At 45.8% G+C, this 13,356-nt stretch overlaps 1 protein-coding gene across 1 annotated transcript in view; it reads right to left on the bottom strand.

Moving 5' to 3' along the window:
• VSTM4 (V-set and transmembrane domain containing 4) overlaps positions 1 to 13,356 on the bottom strand; it is a 99,356-nt gene that overhangs the window by 36,132 nt on the left and 49,868 nt on the right. The gene's annotated exons all lie outside the window — the stretch shown is intronic.

The following is a 13,356-nucleotide window of genomic DNA, read 5'->3' as shown; positions in this document are numbered from 1 at the left end:
TTTGGCTTGGCCACATCACTAGTAGGGTATTAAAATACCTTTTGAAACTTCTGCTTCAGCTTCTGTAAAACCGAGAATCTTGGCACATATTTTTGTGGTTCCCAATCCAAAAACAGAGCCCCTCCTGTGCAAGGGAGAACAGAGCTTGGGAGCTGCACCTGGAAGTCTCCAGGGTCGCCCATGATGGTTCGTGCTTTTTTCTGGAAGTCTCCAGGGTCCCACATGATTGTTCATGCTTTCTTCTGGAAGTCTCCAGGGTCACCTATGATTGTCACACTTTCTTCTGGAAGTCTCCAGGGTCCCCCATGATTGTCACGCTTTCTCATGGAAGTCTCCAGGGTCCCCCATGATGCTTCGTGCTTTCTTCTGGAAGTCTCCAGGGTCCCCCATGATTGTTCACACTTTCTTCTCCTGCTGTACCTTTACTGTTAGTAGCGGGTAAGTGGCTTCACCCTGAGGAGGGCTGTGGGTGTTTTCAGTTATCTGGCCCTGTGTATAATATCAGATTCTATATCTATAATATCAGATTCCTGCATGTGTTACCCATGACAACCCAGAATGACGACACTGATAAATAAGCCTTATATTACAGGTAAGACATAAAGGACCTAAGTGACAAAAGATACAAACACAGACTGGCTTGCTGTGAAATCTTGATCCTACATGTGGGATGAAGTGTATACACTTTATTGAATGGCTATCACTCTTATTTCAAGTGCGTCGTGTTGGCTCCAGCAACCCATAGGGAAGCCCCTATTAGAATCTCTTATCCTGAGGCACATCTCTTATCCAGGCAGGTGCAGTTAACCAAGACAGACTATCTCCCTAATACATAAAGACTTTTTAGAAAGCCTTAAGCCTATGACCAACTGCCTAATAATCAAAATGAAGGAAGGCAGTAAACAGTTATCATGCAAGAGGAAAGGCTCTTACTTATGAAAACATGCTAAAGCTCCCTCACAAAAGAAATCCAAATTAAAACATACTGCACTTCCTTCCTCCACATATCAGAATGGCAGTAATCACATTGGAGGCAAAGTGCTATTTTGCCAAGAATGCAGACAATTGGGCCCTCAGATGTATGGCTGGTATGAGTGCAAACCCTTCCCAAAGGAGAATACTTGGCGATAAGAATAACTTGGCAATCAGAATAATTTGGCAATCAGAATTACAGAGGCTTCTACTCTGACCCAGCGATTCCACTTCCGGGAATTTATTCTGTGGATATCCTTGCATGTGTATGAAATGTATGTGTAAGATTTGTCCTTACGGTGCTGTTGTTAATAGCGATAAGAACCCAACTGTCCATCAGCAGGGGACCGGTTAAGGAAATGACAGTGAATCTACCAATCCACAAAGGGGGGGGGGAGTTCTCTCTAGCTGCAAAGAGGAGTAAGAAGCTATTTATGTGTGATGAGAAAAGATACATCGTTAAGTGGTAAAGCTGGGCGTTGGCCAATGTGTAACATGTGCCCCTTTTGTATAAAAGCAGGGAAAAGTAAAAATAAAAATATATATATATTAGCATTTGCATACATGTGCACAAAGAAACTCTGGAGGTATTCACAAGAATTTTAAAATAGTGGTTCCTTACAATGGGGCTGCTGAGGAACTAAGCAGACAGGAGGCCAGGCAGGAAGAATTATCACTACACATTTTTTAGTCAATTATTTAAATTTTCAATTTTAATTATTAAACCATGTGACTGTATAATCACTGGAAAGCAATCAGTTAAACATGAAGAAATCTCTCTATATATTTAATAAAAGAAGGTAGGCTCTTCTAACATTGTCCTAGGGTTTTAAAAATGAACAGAGATTGGGGCTACCTGGGTGGCTCAGTCGGTTAAGCCTAGGTCAAGATCTCACCATTCCTGAGTTCAAGCCCCGCGTCGGGCTGTGTGCTGACAGCTCAGAGCCTGGAGCCTGCTTCGGATTCTGTGTCTCCCTCTCTCTCTGCCCCTTCCCCACTCGTGCTTTGTCTCTATCTCTCAAAAATAAATAAACATTTAAAAAAATTTTTTAAATGAACAAAGATTGACCCACACATTGTGGGAAAAATTCCAAGAATATAGATCACACTGAGTTTCCCCAAAGATGGCTTATTTTTACTGGGAACGGAAACTCTAACCAGCCATGAGTTTAGAGTGCAGGGTCAACTGTGTAAACTCACAGATATCCCAAAGGAATGTGCGTTTACAAAACGCTGACCACTAAGAGGAAACAAGGGATCAAAAACTCTCAGAATTGCTTAAATACACAACCACATGTACAGCTTCATCTCATAGCTTTAAACCCTTGAAACGTTTATTTTTTCTTCTTTCCATTATAAATTAATGCATGTTCATGTTTTCAAATGGTAATTACAGGCATGGAGGAAAAAAACGAAAATAAATAAGTCTATCCTAACCAAAACACAACCTTCTTAAATATTTCCAGTCTTTTTCCTGTTTCTTGTTTAATTTTTTTAATGGACTTTGTTTATTTTTTTTTAGAGAAGTTTTAGGTTCACAGCAAAACTGAGCAAAGGGTAAGAGATTTTTCATATGTCCCCCACCCCGCCCCCCGCACAGGCACAGCCTCCCCCATTATCAACACCCCTCACCATGGTGGGACATTTGTTATAAGTGATGAACCTACATCAATATATCATTAGCACCCAAAGTCCATAATTTCTATTAGGGCTCACTTTGGTGAGTTCCATGGGTTTGGACAATGTATCCGCCACTGCGGTATCATAAAGAATAGTGGTACTGCCACAAACCCCTCCGTTTTCCACCTAGTCATTCCTCCTGCTCCCCGCCCCCCACCCAACCCTTGGCAACCGCTGATCTATTTACTGTCTCCATAGTTTTGTCTCCTCCAGAATGTCATATAGGTGGAATCATACATTATGTAGCCTTTTCAGATTGGCTTCTTTCACATAGTAATATGCACTTAAGTTTCCTCCATGTTTTTTCCTGGCTTGCTAGCTCATTCCTCTTTAGCGCTGAATGATATTCCATTGTCTAGACATACCACGTCTTCCAAATCCAATCCCCTACCATAGGGTATGTTGGTTGCTTCCCAGTTTGGGCTATTATGAATAAAGCTTCCATAAACGTCTGTGTCCAGGTTTTTGTGTGAACACAAGTTTCAACTCTTCCTTGTTTTTTACACACTGTGTGTTACTGTCACACTGTTTCATAATTTTGCACCCTTCTTCTTACCTAAGTTGTGTTCTCCACATTGTGACATCTTGACACTGTTCCGGTGAGAAGACAGGTAGGCCACGGTACTCAACCGTTCCCTGGCATCTCAGTAATACCTGACACGTGAGTAATGTTGTTATAAATGTATTTGTGCATAATGGTTTTCTACTCTTAGACTTTTGTGTCAGGTTAGATTCTTAGAGCTGGAATTACTAGTTCGTGGAGGAGGACCATTTTAAAGTGTATTTAATTTGCACTGTCAGAATGATTTCCAACAAGTTAGCCCTACTTCAGAGCCACTCGGTCAACGGATGAGGAGATTTGTTTTCATCCTCTTTAACACCTGGTTTATCGGCTTAAAAAAACTACTCAATGGATAACAACGGGATCTCCCTTTTCCTTGCATTTCTCTGACTGTTCGTGAGGATGAACATTTCCAGCGTTTGTCTCCTCACGTTTCCTCTTTTACGAATGATGTGTGGACATCTGTAATTATTTATTAGGGTCTCGAGTTTTCTTAAAGATTGGCACACACCTTTCACATCAGCCGGACGTATTTAGTGCAAACATTCCTCCCAATTCCCTTTGAATTTTGGCTTCCTATTAACGCACAGTGATCTGTTTCTTTTTGTTAAATTATTCAATATTTTTTTTTCTTGCCTACTGCCTCTGAGCTTGGATCGTCCTTGCCAGTTGTACCTCAAACCCTGCAGAATCAAATATTTCCTCCTTCCTCTTCTTTTTTCTTGGACTTAGTTCTTTAGCTCTTTAATATAAAGTGAAAGTTCGGGGACATCATTTATATAAATGTATGCCATCAGACCCAGGGCTTTCAGTAAGCTAAAAAAGATCTGCTTTGTCATCACCATTTTCCTTCAAAACAGCAAAACTACAGTGAACTAAATTTAGCCCTAATTCATACTTCAATGATGGGAATTCATATACAATGAGTCACCCCAGTGACGTGACAGATGATTTCTCTCGCAAAATATTATTTCTCCCAATGAGCCAGCAAGACTGGTCGAAATTTTCGACAAAGAAAAGTCCACTTTATGATTCACTTACAGGAAAGTTATTCTATACCTTAGGTTGGAACAGGACTGTGTTTTGTCCCAGACACAAGGGAGTGAGCATTGCTGGAGCCAGTCAAACCAAAACAGATAGAAAACAGGCCAGAAACTCCATCTAAATGAGAGACATGTGCGATTGGAAAGCAGTGCTTTCTTTCTTTCTGGTTCCCACAAGGGCTGCGTGGCTGGCACACGTGGGAGGTATTGTAACAGGTGCAAACATCTGGCCCAGACACCTCTCATAGGCGTCTCCCTCCCACGAAAGCTGGGCACCTCTGCTCTGTGGCACATGGTGGCTGGATCCGGTGAATGGGCACTGGACAAGGGGCAGAAGGCCTGCGCTAAAGCAGGTTCCACTCTGATGAGAGAGGTGACCCTGGATAAGTCACTCACTTCCTGGGCCTCCATCCCCCAATCTGTAAAATGGGGAGAAGTACACTTGCAATCTAACTCACAGGGTTATTATTAGGGTCAGATTGGCTGGCACGGCTTAACGTAGACAGGACATGAAGCAGCTCAGGGGCACTGACCCAGATCTCTGGTGCATGAGTGCAGTGGGTGATGCTTCACAGTGTTACCCAGGGAGGATCATGTCGCCACCTGGGTATCTCCTGGCACCATGTCTCAGCCCTGAGGTCTACCAGTTTCAACTTACACGTTGATCAAAAAAATCTTTCTGCCCAAGATAGTACAGCATGCCCTCCTGTTGCCACAGGTACAGCTGTGTTATCTAAGAACCAGCACAGCACACAGCAGGTGGGTAAGGAGGAGGGAGAAGCTGTACCCCCAAGCAGCCCCAGGACACCGGATGGAGCAGGCAACCTGGGTTTTGCTAGGTATCGAACAAATTGTGAGCAACTACACTTCGCCGAACTTCAGTTAATAAGAGCTACGTGTGTCTCTATCCTAGGCAAAGCACTGGGAAAAGTGCACAATATCCATAATCTCCGACCCTCCCAGATGGGAAAATGAAGCCTCGGAGAGGTCCAGGCGGGAGACGTGGGATCTGATCCAGGGCGGCCTGCCTCCTTGGCCCTGAAGCAAGGATTCTGGGCACAGCCCAGACAACAGAGAAGAAGAAAACTAGGACAGGAAGAGGGTAAATCAAGCCAGATCCACGATGGCTGCTCTGGGCTTAAACCAGCTCCCTAAAGAGAAGGTACTGAAAGGCGATATCAGCATTCCATTGCATTTAAGTCTGTACTAAATCTGGGACTGTTACAGCAGCTAAAGCCCTGCCTGGGTGGGAGGAAGAGGGCCCAACTAGAGCGCTGGGGACTTGGAGGCAAGAGCTGTGGCTGGTGCCCAAGACCAAGGGCCGTCTTGGCCTAGGATTGGACAGAGGAGGAGGGGAGCACAATTCCTATACCTGGAATTCTCTGGAATAAGTGATGTCACCTGTCAAAATGGAGGGGGTAGGTTGGCCATGTGGAAATCTGGTGTCTCTACTCTATAGCTAAGAGTGTTCGGGAGTAGAAAAAAACAATACGATAGCACAAACTGAGCTGATCCCACCCAAGAACAAAATTATAACTAAGACCCAGCCACATCTTGCTTCCATAACTAAATGTGAGATCAAAGCACCCCTCATATTGAACCACAGTGCCTGTGGCATACGAGTCCTCACCCACACATCAGTGACTGTCCTAACACCCACCTGTCTCTGGGATAATACTAGAGGTACAGCTAACCATTAACGCTGAGGGACTTTCGTACATCCAACCCTCGCGCGCCCAGAGGCCAAGTGTTTCCTTCGGTCCCGGGAAATCTTTGTGCCTCAAAATAGGAACTATGAATCAAAATGCTTTCTTAAGGTCTGTTTAATCTTGTTTCCTATTGAATGAGCAGGCACCCTTGTCCCTGGGCACACAGCTGTCTGTCATGTGCTGCAAGGGGATTTGCTGCTCTCTGAACTCTCATGCCAAGTGTTGTCTGTCAATCAAAAGAACTCAGCTCAGAAAGCCCTCCGTGAGTGGGGCTGAGGAAGGTGTTCGGGCTCTGGTCCTGCCCACACCTGCCCCAGGCCTGCTTCCTGGAGCCATTCTCCCCACCCCACCCCACCCCACCCCTCGAGCCCTTCTTCTCCACGCTGTCTTTGAAAGTCATTGCTTTAGCTGCCTGTTTTATCTGCAGAAATGTCCATGTGCTTCCTTTCCTCCTGCCCACATAGCTCTGTTTTGACAATGCCGATGCCTGATACAGGTCCCCAGAGGATCACGAGCTCCTTGCCAAGCAGCTCTGTGCTCCTTTTTCCAAGATTTCATGCAGCCCACTCGTCACCCCCTAACCCTGTACCCCGCAGCTTCAAGTGTAGAATCTTGAAGGAGGAACGCTGATCTCAACAACTATGGCGGCCACTCACTGTCATTATCAGTTACAGTCAATTATATCTCAATAAGCTGGGGGAGGGGGGAGGAGCACAATTACAGCCCCCCTCCTCAGGTTGGCTGCCACTGAGAAAGGCCAATGACTCGTGCAAATAGGGCAAATTTCCCAACCTCTCTCTCTAGGCTTTGGAGCGTGCTTTGTGGGTTTCCCATGCCACTGGACTACTCAAGGTTAATGGCTACCACATGCCGGGAGCTGCTCAAAGCTGCAGAACTCCACTCTCAAGATGGACAAAGGGTACCACCCGCTCACGGTGACTCCCTTGAAATGACTCTTTTTTATATGACATGCCAAGAACATAAAACCACATGTAGTACACAATGAGCGTTTAATGGGCTTCACCTACTGCATTATCTTACCAGTATTATTACCATCATTATTATGGAATCTCTCTCAGAGTCCTTGAATAGGGAGCCAGACATGACAGAGTTCTCTGTAACCTGAGCCAGAACCGGTGCATCTAGAAAAGAGCGGCAGACCCTTGGCGGTCAAGGTGTATTCTTCTCTGCTGCTTCTACCCTATGGGGTTTTTGCATGCACGTTCCAAGCAGCATCAGAATAACGCTGCTCCCTTGTGAGGGAGCTGCCAAAGCGCCTCCCTGTCCACAGCCTCCATGGCCTTTTATTATAAATGGCTTACACAACCTGAGAGGTTCTGCTGGGGCCCCGTTGTTAAAGCTCTCCGTTGCAGTCCCTGCCGGCTTTGTGAAGCCTGCACAGAAGCTTTGCCGGGCCACTGGTTTTGTTTGTGAATTTAAGATCTATGAATACGAACTGGTAAGATCATGCCTCATTAATATTTAGTGGTTCCATGCAGTGTTCTCGTCTTGGGTCATAAGAAAAATGGCAGAGAGGTCACTGGGGTTACATGCCCTGCATCTATCGCCCGCACCACTGAGGGTATGTGTTTGCGTGGGATTGGCCCCACCCATCCTCTGGCCACCATGCTTGGTTCAGGCCGGTCCCCTACCACCAGGGTGCGGTTGTATTTGCTGGTCAGGAAGTGAGACAATTCCTTCATTAGGCCAGGTGGGAAAGCACTTGCTCCCACCTTTCTCTTCCCAAGGGGAGCCAGCCTGGCCTGGGGATACGCCAATCCTTGAAGCAGCACTGCCCAGAGACAGGCTGGGAATAGACGCCATCACCCCAACAACACTGTGTCTCCCAGACGGAGCTTCCCTGGGGCCCAACCACTGCAGCACCCCTAGTCAGATGAGCCAGCCAAGTCCCTTCCTAGGTAACACCATCTGTGCTAGCTTCCTGTCACCTGGAATCAGAAGGTTCGTAAATAGTACAGAGGGCTAGCTATTTATCTAACAGTTGGCAGTTTTATTCCTGTTCTTAGTCTGGGGAGACTAATTTGTGCCTTGCAGGGTTTTATGAAGATTAGAAATAAATCCCATAAAGTGTTCACAAGTGGAGGTACATGGGCACACCGTGAGTAATTATGAGGAATTAGCCCACAGCCACTGCTATCTCACTGAATCCTCACGACCCTGAGCAATAAGGACAAAAGCAAATTTGCACCCATTTTGTGGAGGGTGAAAAATTCTCGAGTGGCCCAAGGTCAAGCTGCTGGGTGGCACGGCTTCAGCTAACACCAAATCCAGGTGGGATTTTTTTTTTAATGTTTATTCATTTTTGAAAGAGTGAGCGTGAAATGGGGAGGGGCACATAGAGAGGGGGACAGAGGATCCAAAGCAGGCTCTGAGCTGACAGCAGTGAGCCCGATGTGGGGCTCGAACTCACGAACAGTGAAATCATGACCTGAGCCAAAGTCGGTCACTCAATCGACGGAGCCATCCAGGCGCCCCTGGGCGGAATGTTTTTTACATGATGCCAGGAATAACCACCAGGCTCCATCTCACAGGTCGGTCTTCCTCATGCCTTCCTCTGCCTGGGGACTAGGGAGGGACACCGAGCCTGAGAGCTGGGGTGGGGTGAGGATAAGAGGCACAGCAAGGATGTCAGGGATGCAGGACGGGGGCCAGGAGCCACACGGCCGCATCTGCTATCCGGCCCTCGCCACCTTGCTTGCTCAGGTGAACGTGGCCAGAGGGGAGGCATTCGGCACACGTGTGGGCTAAAACCCAAGCAAAGAACAATAATGGCTGGCACATCTGCAAATCGATGCCTATAACCAGAGCACATTGGCTTCTCAAAGTCAGGGGGACGCAGGGCAGCCACCGCCCTCCCCGGCATCTGTGGCTACACCCTTCCCACTCTGCTTCCATTGCCCTGACTCTCTCTAGTGTCTCCTCCTCGTTGACCTGTGTGCATGCCAACCCCGAAGTGCTCACAACCATGTCCGAGCTTCCCGGTGTGTCTGGGACAGTGCATTAGTCCTGGAGCCAGGTGGCCCCGGGCTGGCATCCTCGCGTCTCCACCTCTGCCTGGCAGAGACCTCACCACAAGCCACACTCTTCATATCAGTTTTCATCTGGAGAATGGGACCATCACACCACCCACTCTTGGGGTTGTGGTGAGGAATGAAGAAGATGCTATGTGTCGATGCTTAGCCCTGTGCCCATCCCCTGGCATCTGGCCCTGCCACCCCCTCCAGCCTCTCCTCCCTGCTGCTCTGCCCTGCACCTGCAAGGCTCCTCACCATCATGGACCAAGTGACCTCATCCTCCCAGCCTCTCACCCACTCTCCCTCCCCACTTCCGTGTGCTGCCTCCCCCCCACTGCCCCCCGCCCAACCCTTTTCTGAAACACTCTTCCTCCTCCTTCAATACTTGGCCTGAATTTCACCTCCAGGAAGCTTTCCTTACCAACCACAGAGCCCTGGGATGGGGTTAGGAGCACCTCATCTGGGTGCCCATGACAGCTTGGTGGGCACCACCTGCATGCTGCCATGGTTTTGTTTCTCTAGGTCTCCCATTTGATGCAGCACTGAAGGGCATGGGCTGTGCGCTATTTTATCCTTGCCCTACGGGCCTTACAAGAAATCCCTTACAAAAGAATCACCCAAGTGTGACTGAATAATAACAAAAACCAGTTGCATAGAGCTCACCATTTACCAGGACCATCAGAAGCACTTCACACAGACTAACTCATCGAATCCTGCCAACAACACTATGTGCCAGCTTCCCCCCCCTTTCATCAGAGAGGTGGCAAAGCTGGCCAAAGGCACACAGCAATCAGTGGCAGAACCCAGATTTGAACCGAGGCAGCCTGGCCCCAGAATCTTTCAGCATCACAGAAGATTACCTTTCACAGAAAAAACAAATTCCATAATCTTACCACTATTCAGTATTATGGAAATGAAGTGAGTAGTTACACATCTAAGTTCAGAGCCGGTATCTTTAGATTCCCTTTGAAATCACCTCTGCCTTCACACTAAGGTTCTGAACCAGTCAATTATTAATTAAATCCCATACTTCGACTGTCAGGGTATGTTTTTTAAAAAAAAAAAAATTTCTGATGGTTCAGAAAAAACTGAAAAGTGCTTTAAACAAAGCTCACAAACCACAGTAATGCTATGCCTATAACTTATCCAGCATATAAATAGTCTGTGCCCCTGTTCATCCATGAGAGAGCACACACACCAGAGAACATGAAGAAAGCCTGGATATCTTCCGTCGGAACTGCTGTTGGCACAGGGAACATAATGTGCACTTCAATTTCTCCCATCTGCAAATACTTGGTTATCTCAAACCTGTAAGAAGAGGTCAAACAACAGATCTACTGTTTGGGAACTGCCTTTTTGGTGCCCACGGCCATCCTCTTGGCAACTTTTCTTAAACTTGACCTACAGGAAAGAAGGCATCTGCATCTGTGGACAAGGTGTCATGGTGTGGGGCTCTATGCAGTTGGTGGCATTTCATTTCAAATCTGCCTTTCCGGGACTCATGATACCATGAGTATTATGCTCACTCCTCGAGCTGCTTTTAGGGAGCTGAAAAATCTTACAGAACCCTGAGATGCTCTGGCCCAGCTTTCTGTTCCAGGAGAGCACTTAGCCATGGGAAGGAAACAGTTTCCCAACCCCCAAATCAGGGCCACCCCCTCCCAGGGGATAGCAACTTCTGACTTTGGGGATGGCACATATTCAAAATGAGACTCGCTTTCCTTCAGTATGAACTTCTCGCAATAAGTCATGGAATCCCTTAGAGCCTCCAGGTCTGTCCCAGTCACTTGGTAGGCCCTCCTCTTGGTGACCGCAGCCACAGTGCCAGCATGTGGCCTCTTCCTGAGGGTCCCTCCCCTGCCTAAGGGTTTCCGTTCCTGGCATCCTGCCCTGGTCCTGTGCTCTCTGCCCATTCTCCCTTAGGAGGAAGTGGTCAGAGGACAGAGAAGGACATTTATCCCAATAATAGCTTGAGACTCCAGGGGCCCAGCTTCCCACTGCCATTGCACGGATGGAGCTGGGGTCGGGAGGCCCCAACACGACAGGGACAGAAGGAGCCTCTGTGTGGGCTGCAGAGGCAGAGCACAATTCAGGCCAGAACCAGTTGAAAGGCAAGGGACCGACCAGTTCACTAGCAAGGAATCTGGGCTGCACTGAGTCAAATCAGCCTGAGGTCCTAATTGGGAAGATGAATACAAGTCGGCGGGGCACCCCTACATGGTCCTGGGGTGCAGTGGAGTAAAGACAGGCTTTCCAGAGGTAGATCTGTGGCTGGCCCGACAGGAGACATGCCCATGGAGAGAGCTTAACTCAGGCACTCACAGATTCACAGACAGCACCAGCTGGTAGCGGGGTGGCATCTGAATGGGACTTTGTGGTCATCACTGACCTCTGGTAGGTATCCCACGGCCGGGGGTGACCAAACTCTAAGGCCCACAAGACTAGGGTGACACCCTTACTATATGTCTAGCCTTGGTACCAGCTCAGAGTAGGAGCATGTCTTACCCCTATTACCAAACGGAGAGGAAGGGAGGGGCCCAAATGGCACTCCTTGTTAGCGAGGCAAGGGACACAGTAGATCACAGCAGGCAAATCCTGAGAAGCACCGGCAGGCTGGCTCCTCACAGCCTCTGGGCTCCCCAGCCATAACCTCCCCCCATATCTGAAATGCCAGTCCTTAGGGCTCTGTGGGGGGGGGGCACATACTTTTAAGAAGAAACAAATACCTTTATCGAGGCATTATTTACTCCCCATGAAAGTCATTGATCTCAAGTGTATGACTCAACCATCACTACACTACAGTCTTGGAACATTTCTATTACCCCCCAAATTTCCCTCTTGCTCATTTATAGTTAATTCCTATGCCTACCCTCAGCCCTAAGCAACTCTTTTCAGTTCCTATAAATTTATCCTTTTCTGGACATTTCAGATAAATGGTATCATACAATACATATTTTTTGCATCTGGTTTAGTTCGCTTAGCATAATGTTTCTGAAGTTCATCCATGTGCAGAATGTATCAGCAGTTTGTCCCTTTTTATTACCGCATTGTATTTCATCAAACGGATTACTAAATATTGTTTATCCATTCATCAATTGATGGCTACATTCAGATTGTTTCCATCTCCTGGTTATTATGAACAAAGCTGCTGTGAACAACTGCATGGATGTCTTTGTGTGGACATATGCTTTCATTTCTCTTGGGCAGATACCTACGAGTCAAATCTCTGGGTAATCATATGGTAAGTTTATGTTGAATGTTTTAAGAAACTACCAAATTGATTTCCAAAGCAGCTACACCATTTTACATTCCCACCTGCAATGAACAGAGTTCCAGTTTCTCCACATCCTCACCAACACTTGACATCATTGTCTTTTTACAGCCATTGTAGTTGTATTTGTACCAGTTAATGACCAATGAAACGGAATATATTTTTGTGAATTTGTTAGCCATTTATATACCTTCTTCAGGAAAATATCTATTCAAATATCTTTTCTTTGGTCCATTTTTGTGTTATTTGTCATCTTATTATTGAATTGTAAGAGTTCCCAGCATTATTTGTTGAAAAGACTGCTTTCTCAAACTTTTTGAAATAATTTGTGAAGGATTAGTATTATTTTTTCTTTCAATTCTCGATATATTTCACCAGTAAAGCAACATGGGCCTGGGCTTTTCTTGTTGGAAAGATTTTAGCTAAGAATTCAATTTCTTGATTTATTATAGGTTTATTCAGATTATAGCTGTCTTTTTAAATCAATTTAGATAATTTGTGTCTTTCTAAGAGTTTTTCTATTTCATTTATGTTGTCTTATTTTTTAGAATAAAAGTGTTCATAATATTTTCTTATAATGCTGTTAACTTTTGAGTCTGTAGCGATTCCCTTTTTTCTTCCTGATTTGGTAATTGGCTTTTTCTTTTTTATTTTCATGTACAGTCTAACTTAAGATTTGTCAATTCTATTGATCTTTTCAAAGAACCAACTTTTGGTTTTATTGATTTTTTTCTCTGTGTGTGTGTGTGTGTGTGTGTGTGTTTTCCCTGTCATCAATTTCTGCTCTAATCTTTATTATATCCTTTCTTCTGCTTACAATGGATTTCACTTGCTCTTCTTTTTCTAGTTACTTATGATGAAAGCTTAGGGTATTGATCTGAGATCTTTCTTCTTGTCTAATACAGGCATTTAAAGCCATAATTCTTTCTCTAGGCACTGCTTTAGCAGCGTATCTTGTAAGTTTTCATGTGTTTTGTTTTCATTTCTTTTCAGTTCAAAATATTTTCTAATTTCTCTTATAATTTCTTCTTCATATTATTTAGAAGTGTGTTGTTTTAAATTTCAGAACATTTGGGATTCTCCC

This window comes from Lynx canadensis, chromosome D2 (assembly GCF_007474595.2).
Source record: "Lynx canadensis isolate LIC74 chromosome D2, mLynCan4.pri.v2, whole genome shotgun sequence".
Classification (NCBI taxonomy): Eukaryota; Metazoa; Chordata; class Mammalia; order Carnivora; family Felidae; genus Lynx; species Lynx canadensis.
This window is presented reverse-complemented; position numbering and strand designations above follow the sequence as displayed.